The sequence below is a fragment of the Talpa occidentalis genome, unplaced genomic scaffold, assembly GCF_014898055.3.
Source record: "Talpa occidentalis isolate TD23 unplaced genomic scaffold, MPIMG_talOcc4v2.1 talOcc4.5, whole genome shotgun sequence".
NCBI classification, from domain to species: Eukaryota; Metazoa; Chordata; class Mammalia; order Eulipotyphla; family Talpidae; genus Talpa; species Talpa occidentalis.
This window is the reverse complement of record NW_023604861.1, coordinates 82,242,981-82,251,885: the sequence shown is the minus strand read 5'-3', so window position 1 is coordinate 82,251,885 and position 8,905 is coordinate 82,242,981.

Here is an 8,905-nt window from a genome sequence, read left to right as displayed (position 1 = left end):
GCTTCATTCTTTTGCATGTAGCAACCCAGTTTTCCCAGCACCATTTATTGAACAAGCTTTCTTTGCTCCAATGTATATTCTTTGCTCCTTTGTCAAAGATTAATTGACCATAAATCTGTGGGTTTGTTTCTGGATTTTCTATTTGATTCCATTGGTCTGTGTGTCTGTTCTTGTTCCAATACCATGCAGTTTTGATGATTATGGCTTTGTAGTATAGTTTGAAGTCTGGGAGTGTGATGCCTCCATTCCCTTCTTTTTTTTTTTCAGGAAAGCTTTGGCTATTTGGGGTTTTTGGTGATTCCATATGAATTTCATCAATAATTGTTCTATTTCTTTGAAGAATGACATTGAAATTTTTATTGGAATAGCATTGAATCTGTATATTGCTTTTGGTAGGATGGCCATTTTAATAATGTTTATTCTTCCAATCCATGAGCAGGGGATGTCTTTCAATTTCTTTGTGTAGAAGTCACCTTTTTAATATGGCCTTCCCTGCCCATCATCTATAAAACTGTAATGCCCACCCTCATGCCCACGTGAGTACTTTTAATACTTATAAGCTTTATTTTTCTGCTTAACTTTTATCACTCTCTAAATTTCTGTATACTTCACTTACACATATTAACTATCCCATCTCCTGCACAAATGGGGTTCTTGTCTATTTTGTGCACTGTTGAATCCCTGGTGGCTCTAGCAGTGCATGGCACATAACAGGTCTCAGGAAATATTTGCTGATCAAACAGAGGAATGCACGAACTCCCACATCTAGTCAACCAAATCAATCATCCAGTCCCACAGCTTCTCCACAAATGTCACTCTCGTTCATCCTCTGTCACTGCCTCCACCTACCCAGCATGCTGGACATGGAGATGCAGCACACAGACACCTCTAGAAAGAACTTGCTGTCCCACTCTCAGGCCTTTGTCTCAGCTCAGAGAGCTACATCCTAGGTCAGCCCCATCCAAGACAGAGCAAAATGGGTGTATAAGTGCCTGGCCATCATGTGCTGATGAGAAGCCGCATCAGGCCAAATACACTCCAGAGCTTCCAGCTGGTTGGCAGTGTCTTGGTCGTGCCCACATTGCAGTCTGGCTTCTCTCTCTGCTAATTCTGCTTTCTTTCCTCCCTTCCACAGGAAGGAATAAATACCCTGCCCACCAAACTCCATGCCAGCCTCTGCTTCTGGGAAAACAGACAGCAAGAACTACTCCCTCTCACCATCTTAGTCCATTAATCGTCCAGCTGGTCTCCCTGCTCTCAGTCCACCCCCTCTAACTCATCTCCCCACTGCAGCCAGGGACATCTTTTCAAAAATGCACTCACTTTCATGCTTAAAACCTCAGCTTCCTGTGGCTCTTAGCATAAAACCCAAAACCTTTCACATAAAACTAGAAGGGCTGGCATGATCCAATCCTACCCATCTCACCTGCCTCAAGGCCCACTGCTGTCCTCCAAAATAGTTGGTCCTCCACCCAGAAGTCATTTTCTGACTGTATCAAGGTCTTTCCCACATCTGAGTCTTAATCATGCTGTTACCCTTGCCTACATCTAAGGTTCTCAACCCTGACTGCACATTAGAATTTCCCCTGAGAACTTTTCTCTTTCATTCCAAGGCCACAATTCAAGACCAAAAAAATCAGAATCTCTGCAGGTAGCATGCAGGTAATAGCATTTTTAAACCTCTCGGGTGATTTCAATATGCAGCCAAGGTTGAGAACCACTGGCGTAGAATCATGCTGTTCAAAATGAGGTACCCAGATGAACAGTTCTGGGGTCAAGTAGGAGCTTGTTAAAAAGCAGGCTCTTGGGCCCCACTCCAAAGCTAGGCATCCTGGTGATTGGAATGAACATCGAAGTGCAGTGCTGGCCGGAGCACTGCCTACCATGCCCACCTTGCTCCACTCCCACATCATCCTCACCCTCGAGCTCATCCTGCCTCAGTGAAACCACCTCTAACCATCACACCCTGACTCTGCCAAGTCCTGGGGGCTCTCTTGGCCTCCTGGACTTCATGGCTTTTATCATTTATTTTATCATTATATATTGATTATTTTGCTGCTTTAAGCCCCTTGTAGAAGGTGAGTTCTATTAAGGCAGGAATCAGTTCTGTTTTGTCCATTATTGTGCCCCAACTCTGAAAAAAATGTCTGACTCCTACTAGGTCTTTAGTAAATATTTGTCAAATTTTGAAGTGACTTCTGGTGATCCAGAGCACTCCCAGTGCTGTCCAGGGAGAGGTTCGGAATGGGCATTTGACCGAAGACTGTCCAATCAGAACAAATAGCCCTCATCTGCGTGCTTGGCATGTTTTAACAACAAAAAAGAAGAGGGAGTAAGTACTCCTCTCCATATATTGAAATTAGCACATTTCCTGAGGAAAATTTTATTTTATTTTTTTTTTAAATTTTATAGAGGCATGTTTATTTATTTATTTGTTTGTTTGGTTTTTGTTTATACATGCACTGGGTACAGTTAGAAGCGCGGGAGGGTGAGAGAATTCACCAGAGCGGGGAGCAGAGCAGGCAGAAGGACCGAAGTACACTGCTGAGGGGAGCAGCGGGCGGCAGGAGAGGTCTGCGGGCCATGTGGGACCCTCCTCTGGTGGCCGGGGAGCAGCCGGGGATCGAACCGGCGCCGCAGAGGCTGCGGGCAGCTTCGCAACCCAGAGCTCAACCGCTGCACCACCGGGGAGGACCTCCTGAGGAAAATTTTAAATGCCAGAATGAAGAAATAAAAATAACCACACTGGTAATCAAGGAAATGCAAAAGAGAACCAATGAAATACCATTTTTCATTCATCAGATTGGCAATTTTTTTCCCTTATGGTCAAGTATTAACAAAGTTGTAGGAATGGATACTTACATACTGTGATGGGAATGTCAACTATTGCAGCCTAAAAGGAGGAAAAGTTGCTGTATCTACTGAAAGTTCAATTCTAGAACCCACTGTTCTTCTACATCAGCCTCAAGCAGACCCATGTACCTGTGAACAGGGATGTGTTTAAGGATGTTAAACACAACTGAAGCACTGCTTGCAGTGGTGAAAAAATCAAAAGCAACCTAAATATCCATGAAAAAGGGGAGAATTAAATCAATATAATAAAGCCATACAATGGGATAGCATGCTGTAATTAGTAAAGCAGATCAATATGTGATAACACCCAAGAGACTTGTTGCTGAAAAATGCAAGTTGTCGTTTTAAGTTTTTTTTTAAAGTCAATCACACACAATTTGATCTCATCTGTGTGTGTGTATGTGCAAATGCATAGAAAAAGCTCCAAAGTGGCTAAATATGTGTATGGATGCATAGAAAAAATACCCTGAACAAAGCAATTTAGCTACTCTTACCATAAAAATAGTGATTTTCTCAAGAATACAATAATAATTACATGATTTTACATTAATAAAGGGTTCATATATATACATACATATAGAAATACAAAAAAAAAAAGAACATTTGGAAAATACGCAATGAACGAAGAAGTAAATGAAATAATCTCTAGTCCTACCTCAACTGCAGTCCTTTTGGAAAGGCTCAGGGGTCTGCTCAGGGACCCTCAAGCATGTCTGTCAGGCCATCAGCTGCCCTTCTGTCCACAAAGGATTTTGACACCCTTCAGTCCAAGAGATCTTCTAACCCCAATAGCACCCCAGACTCTGCAAATGTCCATGGTGCCCACCTACCACTTGTGATTCAAGGACATAACACATTGGGCCTCCCTGGTGGCACAAGGGGTTAAGTCTCAGCACTATGAAGCTATTGGCAGCCACTGCAGCACAAGTTCAATCCCCAGCCAGGGAGCTGACCCCCTGCTGTCATGCCTGCTGCTTCCCTCAGCAGTGTATTTCAGTAAATCCACCTGTGCTGCTCCCCACTCTGTCTATGGTGAATGCTTTCACCCCTATACCTCTGGCCTGCACCCCAGCTCTTGTATGTATAACATAAATAAAATAAATCTTTTTAAAAAATACGTAACACTGGCAGAGTTCTGAATTTTCCCATAGTTACTCCAATGCTTTTTCTGAACAATGAATATCAAAATCTTTCCAAACAAATGCCATCCACCCGCCTCCTGTTTGGGTATTTGTTTTATTTTGCTTTGTTCTATTGAGGGTTTTTTTGTGCCTGCTTCTTGGTGCCCTCAAACCACACAGAGTCTGCTGTTGACTAACCCTGCACTGCTCCTCTCCCCACCCCCTAGGAGGCTGTGTTTGCAAAGACACACCCAGGTTGCCTGCCCCCACCCAACCCTACATCTATCCTTCCTGTTTCAGTCTTGCCATTGTGTCCATGGCAAGCTGCAGAACAATGAATTCTTAGCAGATGATGGCGTTGCTCTGTCTCCATGTTCTGAGCCAACCCCAGTTATGTATGGCATCCGGGAGTCAGCATTCTGTAAGTTTCTGTGACATTTGAAAGCTTACATCCCACTTCTTCCAACATTTGGAAAAGAGAAGGACAGAAGACTGCTCTTGTCACCACCAATGAGCTCATCCTTCTCAGAGAGGCAAAAAGAAAGCTAAACTTCACCCCATGAATCAGGAAACCAGAATTCAGGGAAAAGTACACATTCCCCAGCTGTCTGACCTTTCTATAAAAAGGAGAAGTAGACTGAGGCCTCCTCCCTAGAGTGAGATACCTGATTAAACAAAGAAAGACATTTTGTAATAAAACAAAGCCTTCATGTCATCCATCTGAACACACTTTGATTTCTGTATACCTTCCAAAGTACCTTTTTTTTCAGGCTTCTTGTGGCTGCAGTCACATATTTCTGGGTGCCCTTCCCCACTTCAACACTTGAGGCAATGTAACCATGAACAAGTCACTTACTCTGAATTACAGCTTCTCAATCTGAACTGGGAACACTAATTCCTATTATTTTGTCTGATTGAAAGGGTTTACTTTGTGATCCTAGAATAATGCCTGGAGGCATTATTCTCTCCAACAGTGGCTGCCCAACCGCTAAATAAATGGTGCCAGGGGATTCAGATTGACCCTTGTTCAATATTCCCTCCAGACTGAAACCATCAAGTAGTCATCCCCAGTGTTACAAGACAGTGGCCTGATTCTCCTACTGCGGGCTCTTTAGAAATTATGAGTATTGGGGGTCTCGCTGGTGGCACAGGGGTTAAGTCCCAGAGCTATCAAGCTATCACCAGCCACTGCAGCACGCTTCAATCCCCATTCAGGGATCTGACCCCCATGGCACACCAGAGCTCTCCTGTCTCCCCTGCTGCTCCCCTCAGCAGTGTATTTCAGTAGATCTGACTATTTTGCTCCCTACTCTGTCTCTAGTGAAACCTCTCACTCCCTGCACCTCTGGCCTACACTCCAGTTCTTGTATGCATAAATAAATAAAATAAATCTTTTTACAAATAATTATCAGTATTGTTAGCCATCAAGATTTCAAATTCAGCTGACCATAACAAACCTGCTAATCAGTTTTCCTCCAAATTCTCTGACTATAGGGTCAGTCTGCCCTGTTCTCTAAAATTACTTTTTAACATTTATTTTCAATCATATCTCTCACTTTCTTTTTCACTTTCCACACTTGGAATTTTGAAGTTTTTGGCTTCAGTGTCTACAGGGTCTTCTTCCTCACTCAGCCACCAGCCAAAATCTGCAAGGATCTGACTCCTCTTCCTACCCACCAGTCTTTGTGAGTCTGCCATGAAGATTATACACTGCTTCAGGATCTGAGTTTGGTTGAGGCTTAGACTTTCCACCCTGAGTGTAGAGACTCGTTTGCAGCTCTGTAAAAAATGGCCTCTGTTGTTGTAAAGCAAGGCATTGGTACATATTTGTTCAAAATTGGTCTTTAATCTTTTCTTTGGAGTAGTGGTCATTATTCAAGATCTTTTATGGCACTAAAATTATTAATGATCAATAATTTCAGAATAGTCAGGAGTTCAAAGGAAATGAAAAGAAAGCCTCTGAGTCTTTTCTTTGCAATTGCTCATCTGTTGATTCAAAACTTCTGGAAGGATAGGCAAAACCATGGAGACAATAAAAAAGATCAGTGGTTGCTTGGTGGGGGGCAGGGGGACAATGAATAGATAGAGTACAGAGAAATTTTAGGGCTACAAATATATACCGCATAACATCATAACAATGGATATATGTCATTACACATTTGTTCAAACCCATAGAATATACAACACCAAGAGTGAACCCCAAGGCAAATTATAGACTTTGGGTAATTATGTGTCAATATAGGCTCATCCTTGTTTAAAAAATAGTAAGTACTATGCATGAGTGAGGACAAGGGGTATGTAGAAAGTTTCTACATTAAGATCATTTTTATTATAAAACTGAAGCCACTCCTAAAATTTAAGTCATTTTAAAAAACACTTCTGGTGGGCCTCCCCGGTGGCGCAGCAGTTGAGCACTGGGTTGCGAAGCTGCCCGCACCTCTGCAGTGCCGGTTGGATCCCCGGTTGCTCCCCAGCCACGGGAGGGTCCCACAAGGCGGGCGCGCAGACCTCTCCTGCCGCCCGCTGCTCCCCTCAGCAGTGTACTTCCGTCCTTCTGCCTGCTCTGCTCCCCGCTCTGGCTCTGGTGAATTCTCTCACCCTCCTGCGCTTCTGACTGTGCCCAGTGCTTGTATAAATAATAAATAAATAAATAAATCTTTAAAAAAAAACTTCCAGAAAGGATGTCTGTTGTCCCTGTTTAGCTAAGGAACTTTCAAGAGGCTGCTCAGAGATAAAAATTCCACCCAAGAGGTATTCTGCTTTGTCCACTATAAAGTCTTCATCTTGCTTCTTTCTATCTTCCGTTATGTTTTTCCTCCACCTCTTTTTCTTCATCTGAGACCTATATTTCGCCTTTCTTTCCCTTTTTCCTTTTTTCTGTCCTTGTTTGTCATAATCATACAATACCAAGAGTGAACCTTAGAGCAAATTACACACTTTGGTTAATTATCTTCAAAGAGGCTTAAACTGTGTCCTGACATACATCCTAGATCACAGTGGCCCCTAAAACCAATGACTAGTGTTCTTTGAAGAGGAAAGGACACAGAGAGACAAATAGAGGAGAAGGCCATGTGAAGAGGGGCAGGGATTGGAATGATGTGGTCACAAGTCAAGGAATGCCAAGGATAGGCAGTTGCTTCCAGAAGCTGAGGGCGAGCTATGAAACAAATTCTTCCTCAGGACTTCCAGGAGGAACCAGCCCCGTCATCACCTGGACTGCTGTCTTCTAGCTTCTCTGTAAGATAATTTATTTCTGTTGTTTTAGCAAAGATAAAGTCATGTATGATTGATTATGGTAATGGTTACACAACTCTGCAAATATACCAAAAGACACTGAATCGTACACTTCAAATAGTGAGTTATGCGGTATGTGATTTAGATCCCAATAAAGTTGTTGTTTTAAAAACTTGTGTCCTGACCTGTCAGTGACCTCATTTCCTCCCACTTTTGAACCAGCTCTAAGAACTTCTCTTCACATTTGTCTTAGAGGTGTTTATTCTACTTGGGCTCTTGCCCAGCTTAATCCCAGCCCTGGGGCCTACCATGCCCACCACCCACCAGCTGGAGAGAGGGGGAGTTAGAGAGATTTCAAAGAGAAAGTAAAATAATATAACATGTGCCTACTGAAGGACATTTAGGTTGTTTCCACTCTCCTCTCTGCCAAGGAACTGCATTGCCATTCTTATTCACATTGACTTGTGCACAAGTTTCAGGCTCTCCATAGACTAGATTAGAATGGAACTGCTGGGACACCGGCACATATTCAGCTCCCTTAGCCACTGATACATTATTCTTCAAGACAGTTGTAATAATTTACATTCCTACTAGCATTAAGAGTTCCCGTTTCCTGGGCCTCCCTGGTGGTGCAAGGGGGTAAGCATGGCTCTATGAAGCAATCCACAGCCTCTGCAGCACAAGTTCGATCCCCCCAGCTGACCAGGGAGCAGCCCACATGGCACAGCGGACCTCTCCTGTCACGCCCGCTGCTCCCCTCCGCAGTGTATTTCAGTCAGTCTGCCTGTTCTGTTCCCCACTCTGTCTCTGGTGACTCCTCTCACCCCCCCCCCATCTCTGGCCTGTGCCCCAGTTCTCATGTGCATAGATGAATGAATCTTTAAAGAAAAAAAAAAAGAGTTCCTATTTCCTGACCAAAACAGGAGAAAAGAGCACAAGAATCTATGGTGATGGGTTATGGGTGTCTTGTCACTGGGAATTTTATGGGGACAACACCTGAGAGGAGAAATCAAACATTGTACAAAAATGAACAATGATGTAAAAATAAATAAAAGTTCCCATTTCCCCACATCCTCACCAACCCTTGGTATATCTGACAATTTTTTTTACATGATTACTATAAAATATTGTCTTGCTTTAGTGAACATTTCTCTGATGACCAGTGAGGTGGAACATCTGTCTATGTTTCTGGAAATTCAAGTTCTTTCTCTTTGAATTACCCACTCACATTCATTACCAATTCTCTACTGAGTGATTCGTCTTTCTTTTACATATTGATTTGTAAAACTACATATATCCTGAGTATTAGTCAGTGGTCAGTTATATGCATTACAGACATTGCTCAGTCATCTTTCACTTTGGTTATGTTTAGTGCTTTAGTATTTGCCAGGGTTTTTTTTTTTCTTTTTTTCAATTGAAAGCTTATTATAAGCTCTTTCAACCAGCCTTAGAGTCCCTGCTTATGATAGAGGCAAATCAAATAGGCTCTTATGGTACAAAGTGATATAGGAGATTCTCCAGGCTAGAAGGGGTGATGGTCTCTGGTCCCTTTACATTTCCCACGAGCAGCTCACCTGACAGCTCTATAGAACACACACAGCTGCAGTAAGCTCATCCCTCCTTCCCAGACATGCTCTTCTCTTGGCTTCCTTGATGTGTTCTGGTTTTCCTTTTACCTCTGAGTGTATCTTCTTTGT